The following is a 14,512-nucleotide window of genomic DNA, read 5'->3' on the forward strand; positions in this document are numbered from 1 at the left end:
TTTACATAATATGGAAAGTGTAGTAGAATTTCATACAATCATCAACGATCAGACAGCATTTTTAACTATTAATGACAGAACTGAACGGACTAATGATACATGATTGAAAAACAAATATGATCATCATTGTTTCACTTGGTTGCAAAATGGCACTATAAATTAAATTGCAAACTAGGAAACAACAGGTAAAATACTGTAGGTATATTCGATATTCATTTGTTCTGACTTCAAAACAAACGTGAAGCAGACGGAAGGTCGAACTGTTTAGAAATTGTAATATTTCGTGAATTCTTGTGTTTATAGCAAGTGAACAAATATTTTCTTTCTACTAATGCAAATCTGGATTAATTTTAAATCTAATCGCTTTCTAATTAAGCAGGTAAACAGTCATTTTAATAATGAATACTGGAAAGGTTCTAGAACATAGGTCCCCCTTCCCATTTAGCTGTAATGACAGAAAACAAGTGCCCTGCAGGACTCCAACCCGCCTTCACTCCCTAACTCTCGCTCGGCAATACCATTTGAATTAAATATTAAACGTTGGTATAGAAATAAACCAACCTATCTACTAACCGATATGGGGGGAACTGTGTTCTAGAACCTTCCCACGAATACTAGAACAGTTTATCATTGCAGGTTAAACACAAATTAAAAAGGTCGTAAGGATGATGTTAGTTTTGAAATATACGTCGGATTGTGCTATTTTTGTTAATAAATCCAGACCGGATCGTAAAAACATGAAGCTATTCTAGGATTCGAATCGACGGGGAAAAAGCGAATTTCTTGCTCGTTAAGTAATTTCTCCGGCTATTCAAAGCAATTTCTTTGTTGTCAGGGAAATATTTCCCCCATTTCATGTATCACTGTATTAAAGAAAATTCTCCTGGGAACAAGCCATCCCAAGTATTGGACACTTTTCAGTTTACAGATCCAGTAGATCGGCTTCTAAATCCAATGTTTGATAGTTTGCTTTTCGGAAGAGATAAAACAATTACTGTTTAGTTGTTATCACATAAATGCATACTTTAAAAAAAAACACAAATTTTGTTAATTTATAAAAGAATAATATTGAGGAACTTGTGTAGGTGGTAAACATTGAAGTCATTTGTGAACATAGAGCAGCATTAAGAGCTAGGAGCTATTGCCGTACAATTGCAATGCAAATCTTGCTTCTAGTGACCACTTAGCACAGGGTGGTGGGCCTCACTTTGTTTCGTTTATGAGCTGCAACTGCGTGAAGCTCCATACAAAAGTTCTGTAGTGCATGCATCTGATCGCAGCACGAGTAGTGCTTTTCTACTAAACTGCTACGACCAATGTTTGTCTGGCTCCAAAAATAATAAACACTGGACAGGTCTGATGATCGAATTGATTGTACAATGTTGCCATATTGTGAAACGAAGTATCTTGAAGAGATCCATGCAAGATCGCCATAGACCTTGTATGCGACGTTCTTGGATATTTCTTCTCTTGGTTTGAACCTCTTGTTCAGCATTGCAGACCCGTAACAGTGTAGATGGAGCACGGTACCTCAGTGGTTGAGCGCCTATTACTGGCCCGTGGGAGCTCTGGTTCGATCCCCGGCCAATAAGTTTGTGGTGGACAACATCGTGTCCGTGGGTTTTCTCGGGGTTCTCCCGTTTCCTTCCACTTTCTTCATTCCACCATTTCATTCATTTCTCATAATCACCGTCTCCTTTAGCCTAACCAGCATAATCGTGGAACGTAAAACTCAAAGATTTCATTTCATTTTTTTCGTTTTCCGTAACAGTATGGGTTTCTTCTCAGAAAGTCTTTCGTGTTGATCTGTAAAATGGGTACGAAATTGCCGCTGTGTGGTAAAACAACAAATGAACAATGTTCACCAGTCCATGCCAGGATGATAAGCGAAATAAAGGGACATCGTTTGCTCAAGATATAAGTGTCACTCAAGTGGCATTAAAATCCAGGCACCGCTAATTGAAACCAGGGAGATCATTCTATTGGACCCTGTATTTTTATCTGAGTATAATACACGCATATGAGAAGCGACATTGTATGTGACAGTTGCGGGAAGTTGACATTCTGTATATTTCTTCTTCTAACATTTTTCAATGGCTGACTGCAGCTGTCGCACTTTCTTCTGATCAAACATTTCTTTCTCTTTCTCTCAGAGAATGACAAAACGGTACTTTCCAAAAATGTATGCTGTTTTAAAAAATGGCGTTTACAAAGTGTTTACTTTGTGCCGAATAGTGACTGAAACCGATTCATCTGACCTGGTTCCCGGAACAGTTCAGGAATCAGTTCTCAAGAACGATTCGATTCATCGGAGCACTCTCGCAACTAGTTCCTCGAAACAGATAACCTGTCACGAGGAACTTACTGCTAGACTACTCCGAAGAATCAAAGCATATTTAAGAACGGCTTCCTGAACTAATCCGGAAACCATATCAAATGAATGAATTATAACCCACGCATATCAATTAAAATCATAAGAAACTTCTAAACTAACCACACGAAATTAACAACAATATTACAAAATAACATCTAAATTAGCAACTAAGAAAATTAAACAAAAACCACAGAATAACCACGACTATTATTTTCTAATCTACATGGGGGCTGCCCCCCCAAAGCCCCCACTAAAAGTGATTTCACTGGAAAAAAGTAAGGAATAATTTTAAAAAAGCTTCCAAAATATTGCAAAGAATTCAAATATTACTCGCCATTAATGATACAGCATACCAGCATGCCGAAAAAATAAAATATGTTGCTCTCCAATCGACCAACCTACTAACTAACTCTATGGCCTATGGAACTCGGAGGTTCAATGCCGCGTTCACCAAAGCTCTCCACTGACTTCTATCCTTAGCCAACTGGATCCAGTTTCTACTTTGTATTCCTATTTCTGCGAGATCCATCTTAATATTGTCCTCCCATCTGCGCCTAGGTCTTCCTAATGGTCGTTTTCCGATAGGTCTTCCAGTCAAGACTTTTAAAACGTTTCTACTTTCTTCCATTCTAGCTACATGACCCGCCCACCTAAGCCTCCTAGATTTGACGACCCTAACAATGTTGGGTAAACCGTATAAATTATGTAGTTCCTCCATTCCCCATTCTCTTGGGTCCGAATATTCGTCTCAGGATCTTCTTCTCAAATACTTTCAGTCTATGTTCTTCCCTCAGAGTAAGCGACCATTTTCGCAACCATACAATACAACAGGCATGATTATCGTTTTGTATATTTTAAGTTTCAAATTCCTCGACAGAATTCGCGACGACAAGAGATTTTGAACCGAACAGTAACACGAATTCCCTGCTTTTAGTCGACATTTAATTTCTCCGTGAATATGATTTTCCTCTGTTAATATTGATCCTAGATATTTGAAACTATCCACTTTATCAAAAGTATTATTTATTATTTTAACACATCCATAATTTGCTGTATTCCGGTCCCGACGCACTTCCATGTATTTAGTTTTCTCTGCATTTACTTCTAATCCCATGTCCCTGCAAGCGTTTAATAAGATCTCTGCATTTCTTTCTATTGTTCTCCTATCATCCCCTATTAAATTTACATCATCAGCATATGCCATAACCTGGTGAATACCGTTCAACTGTAGGCCGTGGTTGCTATCTTTGATTTTCCTTATAGCGTATTCCAGAATTAAAGCGCACAAAGCCGCAAAGCTGCGAAAACAATTCACGTCCGAATTCAAAACGCAATTATTCAAGAAAGACGAGTTAACAAGCTCCACATTAAATTCGTCGAACGGCTTTTGAAGTTTTAAAACTAACTGCTGAGTCGCTATGAACACACTCACACAGACATATACACAAAAAAGACAAGAACAAACTTCAATTAGACCACACTATACTAACACATGCTCAATCAACTACGAACTGCCCACTTGATAAACTAGCGTTGTACTAGGGAGACATCTATTGGCAAAAATCGAAATTACCAAAGCACACACAATATACATCACAGTTCGATTCCATCCAGTGATTCGAATCACTATTAACCGCGCCAAAAGTCACTGTTAAGCACAAAGTAAACTCTTACCATTATGCCAATCACGAGCAATTACAGCACACTGCGAATATGGAATACGGCATTCGCTTTAATTTCAAGAACGAAACAAAAATGTTTTATTTATTCATTACGATTTTAATTGCAGTAGTTATTAGAATTCGCATTGGGGGATGATTGTCGTTCAGATGACAGGGATTTGAGGTTCCCGATCGATAGATAATTGAAAGCTAAGGGAATTTTGTATATACAATATGTTTCAAAACAACACCGACACGAATATGTACCCTATTTAAAACTTTGTTTCAGAATCCTGCTGTACTTACGCAACTTTATATATATATATATTAGGGAGTTTGGCTACAGACATGTAATTTGAAGTACTCACCAACTACCTCTGTAAAAATTGATGCGGAAGTACCGCAAGATTCTGAAACTTAAGTATTTGCATAGGACACATACTAAAGTTCATTTTTTTTTTTTTTTTTTTTTTTTTTTTTTTTTTTTTTTAATGTTTTCGGCAGCCTATAATTCCGAAATAACAAATTTCTACATCCAGGTTGGTCAATACTTTTTCTCTTATCTTGGTATCAGGAATCACCTCCCAAACATTGTCGGGACATGATTGTAGTCCGTGGTCGCCATTATTAGAACACCCGATATTGTACATTATTATTATCATTATTATTATTATTATTATTATTATTATTATTATTAAGTATTCTGCCCCTTGGCAGGTCCTGGAACATATATTTTTCGTGGGTATATATGAAACTCGTTATGTAGGGTGGGCACAAAGTCGCTTTCCCCAATATATACAGAAATAAAATAAAAGAAGCTAGTTAACTTTACAAACTTTCTTATACTTACAAATACTGTTCAAACTGCCCCCCCACAATGTTCAATGCACAAGGTACATCTCTTCAGCACTGATTTTCAAATATCATGACACATCCAATCTCTCGAATGAGTGTTCGATTAGCTGTTTCTGGATGTCCAAGACACCTTAACTTTGATAATATCCACATGAAAAAGTCGCATGGTGTGAGGTCACATGAACAGGGTGGCCAATCTGTCGTACCACAATTACCAATCCATTTATCGAAATGTTGATCCAAGAAATCCCTTACAACAACACGGAAATGAGGCTTTGCTCCATCATGTTGCCACGTGAAGTGAATGTTTATGTAACGAGAGTTATTTTCAGGTTATGGAAATGACAACTTTCTACAACATTTGAATATATGTGTCACTGGTAACAGTTCCTTTTAAAAAATGGCTTCACTCCAAATAGCACTCCAAGCAGTGACACCAGAGACGTTTACTCTTCTGTCACAATTTCGTGTGGGTTAGCATCATTCCAACAAACACAATTGTCTTTGTTTATGAGATTATCATCTTAAATAAGGCCTCATCTGTCCACAAAGTTCGTTTCCAAAAGTCTGTCAACTTCGTTCCAAATGGGAAATAACTCACAGAACTCAAAATCCCGTCCGGATCACGTTCATGTAACGCTTTTGGCAGGTAAGGTTTCATCTTCAAATCCTTTAGGTGTTCCTTAAAAAGGTACGTGTTATTCCAAGGTCATATGTGCACCTTCTGATAGACGTCTTCGGGATAGCTACACACTGTGAGCAAGTTCAATGTTTAATTAATTTCGTACACTTCGTGGTAGATCATACACAGAAGCCGTAGCCTCGAAGCGTTGGTTCAAGTTTCTCATGGCTTGAACTGATGGCGGTTCCATACCTGGAGAGCTTCTCCTGAAGTCTGCTGTCAACACATTTGTGTTTTTGTTGTATTTTCACCAAGCACAAAAACATGTTCCTTTGTTAATTTGCGATTCATCTCAGCACATATGCTACTCGCTAAACAACTTAAACAAAACAAGTACGAAAACATGGTTACCAATCCCAGCCACACTAAGAGACGGCCAGTTCCAGTTAAAAAAAAAAAGTGCTCGCTTATTTCTCTTGTTGTTTTGAGGAAAGCGACTTTGTACCCACCCTATATATATACCTCCAGTGAAACGTGTATAAATTATTTCATACAAGCAATGAATCCAACAGATAGTACATACATTAGGTTATTTTTTGACATGTTCTCCATATCGGTTGTGGTACTTCTTGCATCCTGGGATGACTTTGAATCACCTGTCTTTGCGTGTCAGCCATGTTGTCACAAAATGTTTCACCTCCTCTTCTGAAGCGAAGCGTGTACAATGTTACGAACGCTTCCAATTCTGCCGTCAGATGCCGTAACGTGATCCTCCTCTTGTTCTGAATCAGCTCCTCCATGAGAGCTGTGTCCTAATCCGTTGATGCCGTACTGGATCGGCCACTGGGCTCTTCGTCGATGACGTTTTCTCTACCAGCTGCGAACTTTCGTCACCATTCTGCGACATGGTGCCGAGAGATTACAGTCTCTCCGTAAACCTCTACCAGCTGCCGGCAAATTTCAGCCGTGATTAAATTTTCGCCGACAGAAATCGAATAACTGAGCAGACTTCTTCGCTAGACAAGTTTTCTAAACGAGTTGATTTTAACGTCCCTTTCAGCAGCGAGGCTATATGAGACGGGATCTACCGATTAACATGGAATCCGAACCACATGAGCTCCTGCCGGGAATCAAACCCGGGTGCCCCATGAAAAAGGCGTGCACGCTAACCGCTTATGTTGCAAAGGAGCTCAGTTTTCCGAACGAGTCACCATTTGTGTTTACCTACAACTAGTCCCGTAGGTGGCGCGTGGCTGAAACTCTGCAGTTGCCAACTCCATGTATTAAAGTTACCGCACACTTCTCGTTACTCTATAATAGAGCTCCTTCGTGGCTAAGCGGTTAGCGTACGCGCCTTTGGCGTAAGAGATCCGGGTTCGATTCCTGACGGGAGCTCATGTGGTTCGGATTCCACGTTAATCAGTAGCTCTAGTCTCATATAGCCTCGCTGCTGAACGGAACGTTAAACTCAAGATCAACTCAACACGTTAGTCTATAATAAACGAAACTCCAGAAATATCGGCCTTATAAACTTAGTTATTGGTTCTACCTCGTATATACATGCACTAGAGGAGGACATGGGTAAAGTTCATAGCTTCTCTTTCGTATCTTCTAAAGCATAAGGTTTTCAACGCATGTATTTCGCGAAAGATAAAAAATAGTGAAGGTTATCCCAGTGCATATAGAAGGTATTCTTAGTAATGATATAAATTGTCTTTCTAATTTGGAACTGTTAATATTTTTAAATATATTTCAGAAAGCAATAATAAGTAGACTAAAGAGATTCTAATGAAATGAAATCTTTTAAGTTTTACATTCTACACTTATGCCGTCTAGGCTTCCGGAGGAAATGGCGGAATGAAGAAAGTGGGAGAAAACGGGAGAACACCGATAAAACCCACGCACACTGTGTTTGTCCGCCACAAAGTTTACCTGTCGCGAGCTAGGATCGAACCAAGGACTCCATGCACCAGAGGTGAACGCTCTACCACTGAGCCACCGCGGCCCCAACTATAGACATGTTTAAATAAGAACAATTCCATATGGCGACAACCACCTCATCATGACGTCACAAAAGATAAATCGGTGGATCAGTGGTAGAGTGCTCATTCCAGAGTTAGGTATCGTTGGTTCGATCTTAGATCATACGAATTTCTGGTGGAGAGCATCTGATCCATGGGTTTTCTCGGGATTGTTCCACTTCCACATTCTCATCCCATTAATTATTTTATAACCATTCACTTGCATTAATCATCCGTCTCCTATAGCCCTAAAAGACATAAAAATAGAAATTTCATTTCATTTCAAATCGATGGATTCAATCCTGAGTGATTTTTACTCGTGTAGTGTGAGCAGTGACCAACAACTACAGCGATTACAATAATTTGAATACATACCCTTTTATTTACTGCATCTAATATTTAATTTACTATTAACTGCTGTTTTCGGTGTTCTCTGATACCTTGCCAGATTACGAAACCCACCTCTCACAATTTACTCTTGCACTCTTTGGTTAAACCTTTTCAGGACGACCGGCTCAGGGGCTGAGCCAGCAATTTAAACCTCCGTAGCTCGGCTCCTAATTAACGTAGAGAGATGGTTTAGGTGTTTATCTCTTCAAGAAGGATGAAACTTTCCAACGGTGCGCATTTCATCCACATCGGGGGTCCCGCAGTGGAAAGATAGGGGAAATTTTGGATATGTTTAGTTCCTCTCTCCCTCACAATTTATGTCCCTAATTGTCACAGAGATGTAAGTTGTACCTCGTTGGAAAGCTTATAGGGCACAGATTCCAGCAAGGTTACTTTTGTGCCCTCCTGCCGAACCCCTAAAACAAGAAGAAAGTCCAAAAAGTCGGTATGGCTCATATCTCTGTTTCAAGGGCTTCCAACATCAGAGGAGACGACATTGCATCAAAAAATATACAGGATGGTTCACGTAGGTACGATGTTCGGAACTTTTTACTCCGTTTTTTTTTTTTTTTTTTTTTTTTTTTTTTTTTTTTTTTTGTGCAATGATCACTAATGTCTGGCGTATATGTGAGAACTTTTTTCCTTGCGTACGACAAATAGCAGTGTTGCCATAGTCCCACAAACTTCGATTTTTTTTTCTTCTTTTACGAGTTGAGCACGGCTTGGGCACGAGGGTCACAAAAGTTACCTCGCTGGAATCTCTCTCTCATAAGATTTCCAATGAGGTATGGCTTATATCTCTGTGACAATTAGGGGCATTGCTGAGGCTGCCAACATCCGAGTAGACCAAAATATATTTCGAAAAATATGTACAGGGTGATTCTCGTAGGAAACACGTTCAGAACTTGGTATTGACATTTCGCCCTTCATTTTTTTTACATAATTGTACCCAATGTCTGGCGTACTCGTGAAAATATTTTTTCCTGCGTACGACAACTGACAGTGTTGCCAGCCTCACAAATTTCTAAAAACAAAAATTTTCTCATTTTTTAAAAAAGAATTCTTTTTCTTCTTCTATATGTTCAGCACGGAGTGCAGAAAAGTTAGCTCGTTATAATTTGTGTTCCATAAGCTTTCAAACGAAGTATAGTTCTTGTCCCTGTGACAAGTAGAAGGGGTACTAGGGCCGCCCACGTAACGGTCTACGATTTTCTTGAAATCCCTGTTCGTTTTAAAAAGATTAATATGAAAGTGTAAACAACGAAACAGCAGTTGACAGTATATTATTAGACTTATTAAACAAAAGAGTAAAAATACAAATTATTGTAAATATGCGTCAATTCATATCCTTCAATAATTGCTATGATTACTAATTGATACGGTGTGATGCAAATCTACTAACTGTCGGCGTATCTAAAGAGATATTCCTGCTACATGAAAGACACGTCCATCTTGTACATTCAGAGTGATGAGTTTACCATTTAAGAGTAAGATATTCTTATTCTTGTTCGATTTTATGTGTGTAATGAAAAAATGAAATGAAATCTGTGAGTTTTACGTCCCACAGTTATGCCGGTTAGCCTAAAGGAGACGGTGATTATGAGAAATGAATGAAATGGTGGAATGAAGAAAGTGGGAGGAAACGGGAGAACCCCGAGAAAACCCACGCACACGGTGTTTGTCCACCACAAAGTTCACTTGCGGGAGCAGGGTTTGAACCCGGGACCCCATGCACCAGAGGTGAACGCTCTACCACTGAGCCACCGCGGCCCCGTGTGTAATGAAAAATCCTTGTATGTATTTCAATATGAGGCTCATTTAGATAATGGGCATAGGAGTTATTTTTGGTATATTATTTCCATAATTTAAGCACAGAGAAGCATTTAGATAATGGGCATAGGATTAAAGTTAAGTTGGTTCTTCATCAAGGAATTACGAGGGCCATTCGGAAAGTAACATATGATGGGTTAAAAAAGATACACCGAAGTAAACAAGAATAATTTATTATATATACATCTGAAAACTACTTCTTTGCTCTATTTTTCAACATAGTTTCCATAAACATTCAAGCACGTATCATATCCCTGCACTAGCTTAGAAATTCCATCAACATAAAAATTCCCCGCCTGTGCCTTGAGCCAGCATGCGACCGTATCTTTCAGCTTGTGACCAAAGTGCTGAGATCCAAGCCACTTCTTCATATGCATGAAGATATGATAATCGGAAAGCTGCGAGATTGTGAAATGTCAATTTTCACGAACTTTTCCAACAGTTTTCTGAACGAGGTGAGTTGATTTTAGTTTAGCGTCCCGTTCAGCAGCGAGGCTATATGAGACGTGGACCTACTGATTAACGTGGAATCCGAACCACATGAGCTCCCGCTGGGAATCGAACCCGGGTCTCCCACGCCAAAGGCGCGTACGCTAACCGCTTAGCCACGAAGGAGCTCTAGTTTTCTGAACGAGTTGATCAGTGACCACTGATGCCCTCCGACCCCTCTCTTCGTCATAAATGTTTGTTTGTCCACTTTTAAATGAACGAACCCATTCATGAACAACTCCTTCACTCATCACACTTGGTCCATACACAGCATAAAGTTCCCGATGAATAGGTGCTGCTGAATATTATTTTGACGTAAGAAAACGTATAACAGCTCGCACTGAGCGGGGTTTCTATTGCAGCACACATTTTGAGACTACAAAAGTGGAAATAGTGATCAGACCACTTTCACTCTACCACGGCTGAATGCAGACTGATCTACCGCGCAGGTCTGTGTCTGACCCGCGACTTAATGCACAGTGACCAATCGGAGGTTACTTTAGGAACACGCCTCGTAACTTATTAAAAATGTAACAGAAGGCCCATTGTATGATGCTTAAGTTTATCAACCCTTCAAGTGGTTTATAGAAGTAATAAATTCTGTTATGTTTTTTGCTGTTAAAGAAGTATATTTTTCTTTCTTCGTAAGAACATATATTTTTATCATAAAGTGAGTCCACGATCTCCTTAATTCGCATATCAATGATGATGACAAGCAGTCATCGAATTGTACTAGCCTCTCTTTCAGTACCACGGCTATATGAGATGGATCTATAACTTACAGGAAACAGTAACATTGAATTCCAAAATTTGCATTCTTCAGTGAAAATGTGTACATATTGCTCCTGACAGTAAAAGAAATTTATTACGCGTTGAAAAATAATAAAAAAGCTTCCCACATATAAAAATATTTATTTGGATTTAAACAACGGCTACTAATAAATAAGTATATAGATGACAAAAATATCTATAGTATATATAATTTACTTAAATATAAACTGTCAACAATATTACGAGGGCGATTCAGAAAGTAATGCCTCCGAGGTGATGCCTTTACTTGTGTTTGACAGATAGCATCGATACAGGTATCAGCGGAAAGCTTGCATTGTCAGCTACAAATAGTGGCATCATTTTTCAACATAGTCCCCATTACGGGCAACATACTTGCGCCAATGTAAAACAAGGTTTTTCATGCTGTTGGCAAAGAATTGTGATGGCTGACAAAATACCATTGCCAAACTGCTACTTCTACTTCCGCGTCAAAACTATAGCGTTAGACCTTAACCCGCCATCGGTCCGGCCGTTAGAAAAAATTAACAAGAATACATTTTTAGCTATAACGTTTTTTCTTCTCTTTTCTTCACTAAAATAACTCCCGTACACCTTCATTGTTGTATCGGTGCAATCGGTAGGAATGGGATAGCTATACGTGAATGGATTTCTTGTTTGCTTTAAAGATAAAATGATGTGTTAGAAAAATCTATACACGCGACCGATGGCGTTACTCCATAAGACGCGACTGATCGGGGTTAAGGTGATCCTTAAGTTTGGGGAAGAGCCAAAAGTCGCAGGCCACAAGATCCGGACTATAGGCAGGATGAGGCAGAATATCCGTGAATCTCAGGCGCTGTAGTGCTTCCTGAGGTTTGTGGCTTGTGTTCGGACGTGTATTGTCGTGGTGCAAAATTACCTGTTTATCTTTGCTAGTGCGTTGTAATTAGGCCCGCAGTCGCTTTAAGGTGTCAACGTAGCGACCTGAGTTTATTGTCTTACCGTTTCGTAGAAATTCAGTATGCACGACACCATCCCAATCCCAGAAGTGTGTCGACAACACTTTGCCAGCAGATGGGACAACTGAATTTTTTGGCGAAGGAGAAGACGTGTGGCGGTACTCCATCAACTGACAGCGCTGATGTAAATACAGGCATCCCCGTAAATTGCAGTCATCCGGTGATGGATGTTCCTGAGCACACAACCTTTCACAGTCAGAAATTCAATAACAGCCCACTGTTTCAACCGGACGTCACCACTGGATGTCATGGATTGCTCCATTACTCTGGAACGAGAAGAGATAGGAAGGTGAAACAAGTGACATTCTATAGCTTAAACATCAGTGCATTGATGATAAACAGTTCAAAATGTTTGCAGTACTATTGGCCAAGTAATGGGCTTGGAGGCATTATTTTCTGAATCACCCTCGTAGTTATAACCGTAATGTGGAACATTTTCTTAATATTAATCTATTTCACTTTCATATTAATGTAAAATAGCTGCTCTTTTGTATTTGACATGTCATTAATATAGTATAACACTGGAACCACATTCTAAAATTTATGTTAATGTTCCTGTAATTCAGGAAAATTGTACGCTTACAACAGTTAATAATTCAATATATTTCGAGTAATACTCAAAATCCCTTGAATTCATTGGTGGTAACAGATAACCCTGACCCCGCAGTCGTTTTTATTCAAACGATTTCAATTTTTGATTCCTGGTGTTCAGCTGACTTTCAGATGAGCGGGCATTGTGGGGCTGTTTATTTCTGTCTTTATTACATTAGGGGCCGTGCCAAAGAAAAAAAGTTCACATTTATTTCTTTGGCTTCCGAACACCTTGTCATATGAAAATGGAACTTCCATCATTGGATACAACAAAACACTCCAAATTCACTGTCTTTTAAACTGAAGGAGACGAATGATCATAAATGGGTGGAATAATAATGTGAGAGAACCCACGGACACGTTGTCCACCACAAATCTAGAAGACCGGGGATCGAACCAGGGACCCCTTGCACTAGAAGTGAGCGCTCTAGAACTGAGTCACTGTATCCTCAATTTACTGTTGGAACTCTTAACCTCCACACATATAATAAAAAAGCTCGTATATTTATGTTTTATTATGACATAATACCCAAATGGGAATACTCTGAAACTGAGTAGTAGGATCTCCCAGGGAGCACCCCCATCTGAAAAATTTAAGATTTTATTCCTCAGATTGGATGAGCTGTTGGAGTGTGAAATTGATCATTGGGTAGTCCGTATAGTCTAGTAGCTTAGCAGCATAAAAGGGCCGAATTCTGCAAAATGTGATACCAACATACCACTTTCAGGGATGATAGGTCTATTAATAAGAAGTAAATCCTGATATAGAACCACCTCGGCGGGGGTTTTGTTTTAGGTATATGACGTCATCAATATGGCCGCCAACGAATTTCGACTTAACTGAGTTTAAAAATGTATAACTCCATTACCATTCAAGGTAGAAACTTCGTTTCTCCTTTATTTTGCAGAGAATACATTGTACCTCTATTGTCATTATAAATACTTGCCTTATATTGCCGCCATTTTTAAATATGGCGTCTCAAACTGGAAAAATTTTTATTTTCAAAACGATTTTCTATGTTTTATAGCAAATAACTTTGAAACAGCTATGATTATGGAAAAATGCCTTGAAACAAACATCAAAGGCCATTTCAATAGCTTTCGAACACGACCCGAATCATTGATGTATCTCGACAAATAACTGAGATAATCAATTTTTTGTAGGACTAAATGTCGAACTTTCGTGAATAATGTTCGAATGTATCCGTAGATGTAGTTATATGGCATTTGTTGTTCCATTGGCCCTTTGAAAATAGGAACATAGTATCGCTACCAGTATGTTTCTTTTAATGTGGAGAATAGCAAATCACAAGTGTTTATCTTCTGTCCGTGCTGAAAACCCTTTATAAAGTCATAAATCCAAGATGGCCGCCGCGGTTTATCTCCGGTATGAGAAGTGGGAATTTCTCGCCACAGAAAAATAATAGAAACATGCAATAACCGCCAGTCTCTTTCTTTGGATGTGAAGAATCTTGACAACATGTGATTGACTCCCCTATGTGTCTAGAAGCAGTATATGACGTCATAAACACAGTATGACGCCATGGCTTACATACGGATTATGAAAATTATTTATTTCTCGCATTAGAGAAACGATAGAAACGTGCAACAACCACCAATATCCTTTTTCATATGTAAATCATAAAGTAACATAAGTTATTGTCTTTTCTTTGAGGCGAAAGGCGAGTATATGACGTCATAAACCCAAGATTGCTGTCGACTCTTAAATATGCATGAAGAAAACTATGCCTTTCTCACCTAAGAAAGGTGATAGAAACATGCAAAACCACTATTTTTTCTCCTTAAATAAGTTGGATCATGAAGTAACACAAAGGTGTATCGTGTTTGCGCCCAAAGGTTAGTATTTGTCTTGTTTAAGTGTATGACAT

The 14,512-nt window shown here is 38.9% G+C and overlaps 1 protein-coding gene across 2 annotated transcripts in view; it reads left to right on the forward strand.

The window, feature by feature from the left end:
• Ppox (protoporphyrinogen oxidase) overlaps positions 1–14,512 on the forward strand; it is a 20,803-nt gene continuing 6,291 nt past the window's right edge. Inside the window, exon 1 of one of the 2 annotated variants that reach the window (XM_081732751.1) lies at positions 1–185. The gene's annotated coding sequence lies outside the window, so the exon portion shown is untranslated. Of the gene's footprint in view, positions 186–208; positions 380–14,512 lie in introns of those variants that run through there. The other variant, XM_081732748.1, reaches the window with a different exon arrangement.

The sequence above is a fragment of the Thermobia domestica genome, chromosome 1 (genome assembly GCF_964235325.1).
Source record: "Thermobia domestica chromosome 1, izTheDome1.hap1.1, whole genome shotgun sequence".
In the NCBI taxonomy this organism is placed as follows: domain Eukaryota; kingdom Metazoa; phylum Arthropoda; class Insecta; order Zygentoma; family Lepismatidae; genus Thermobia; species Thermobia domestica.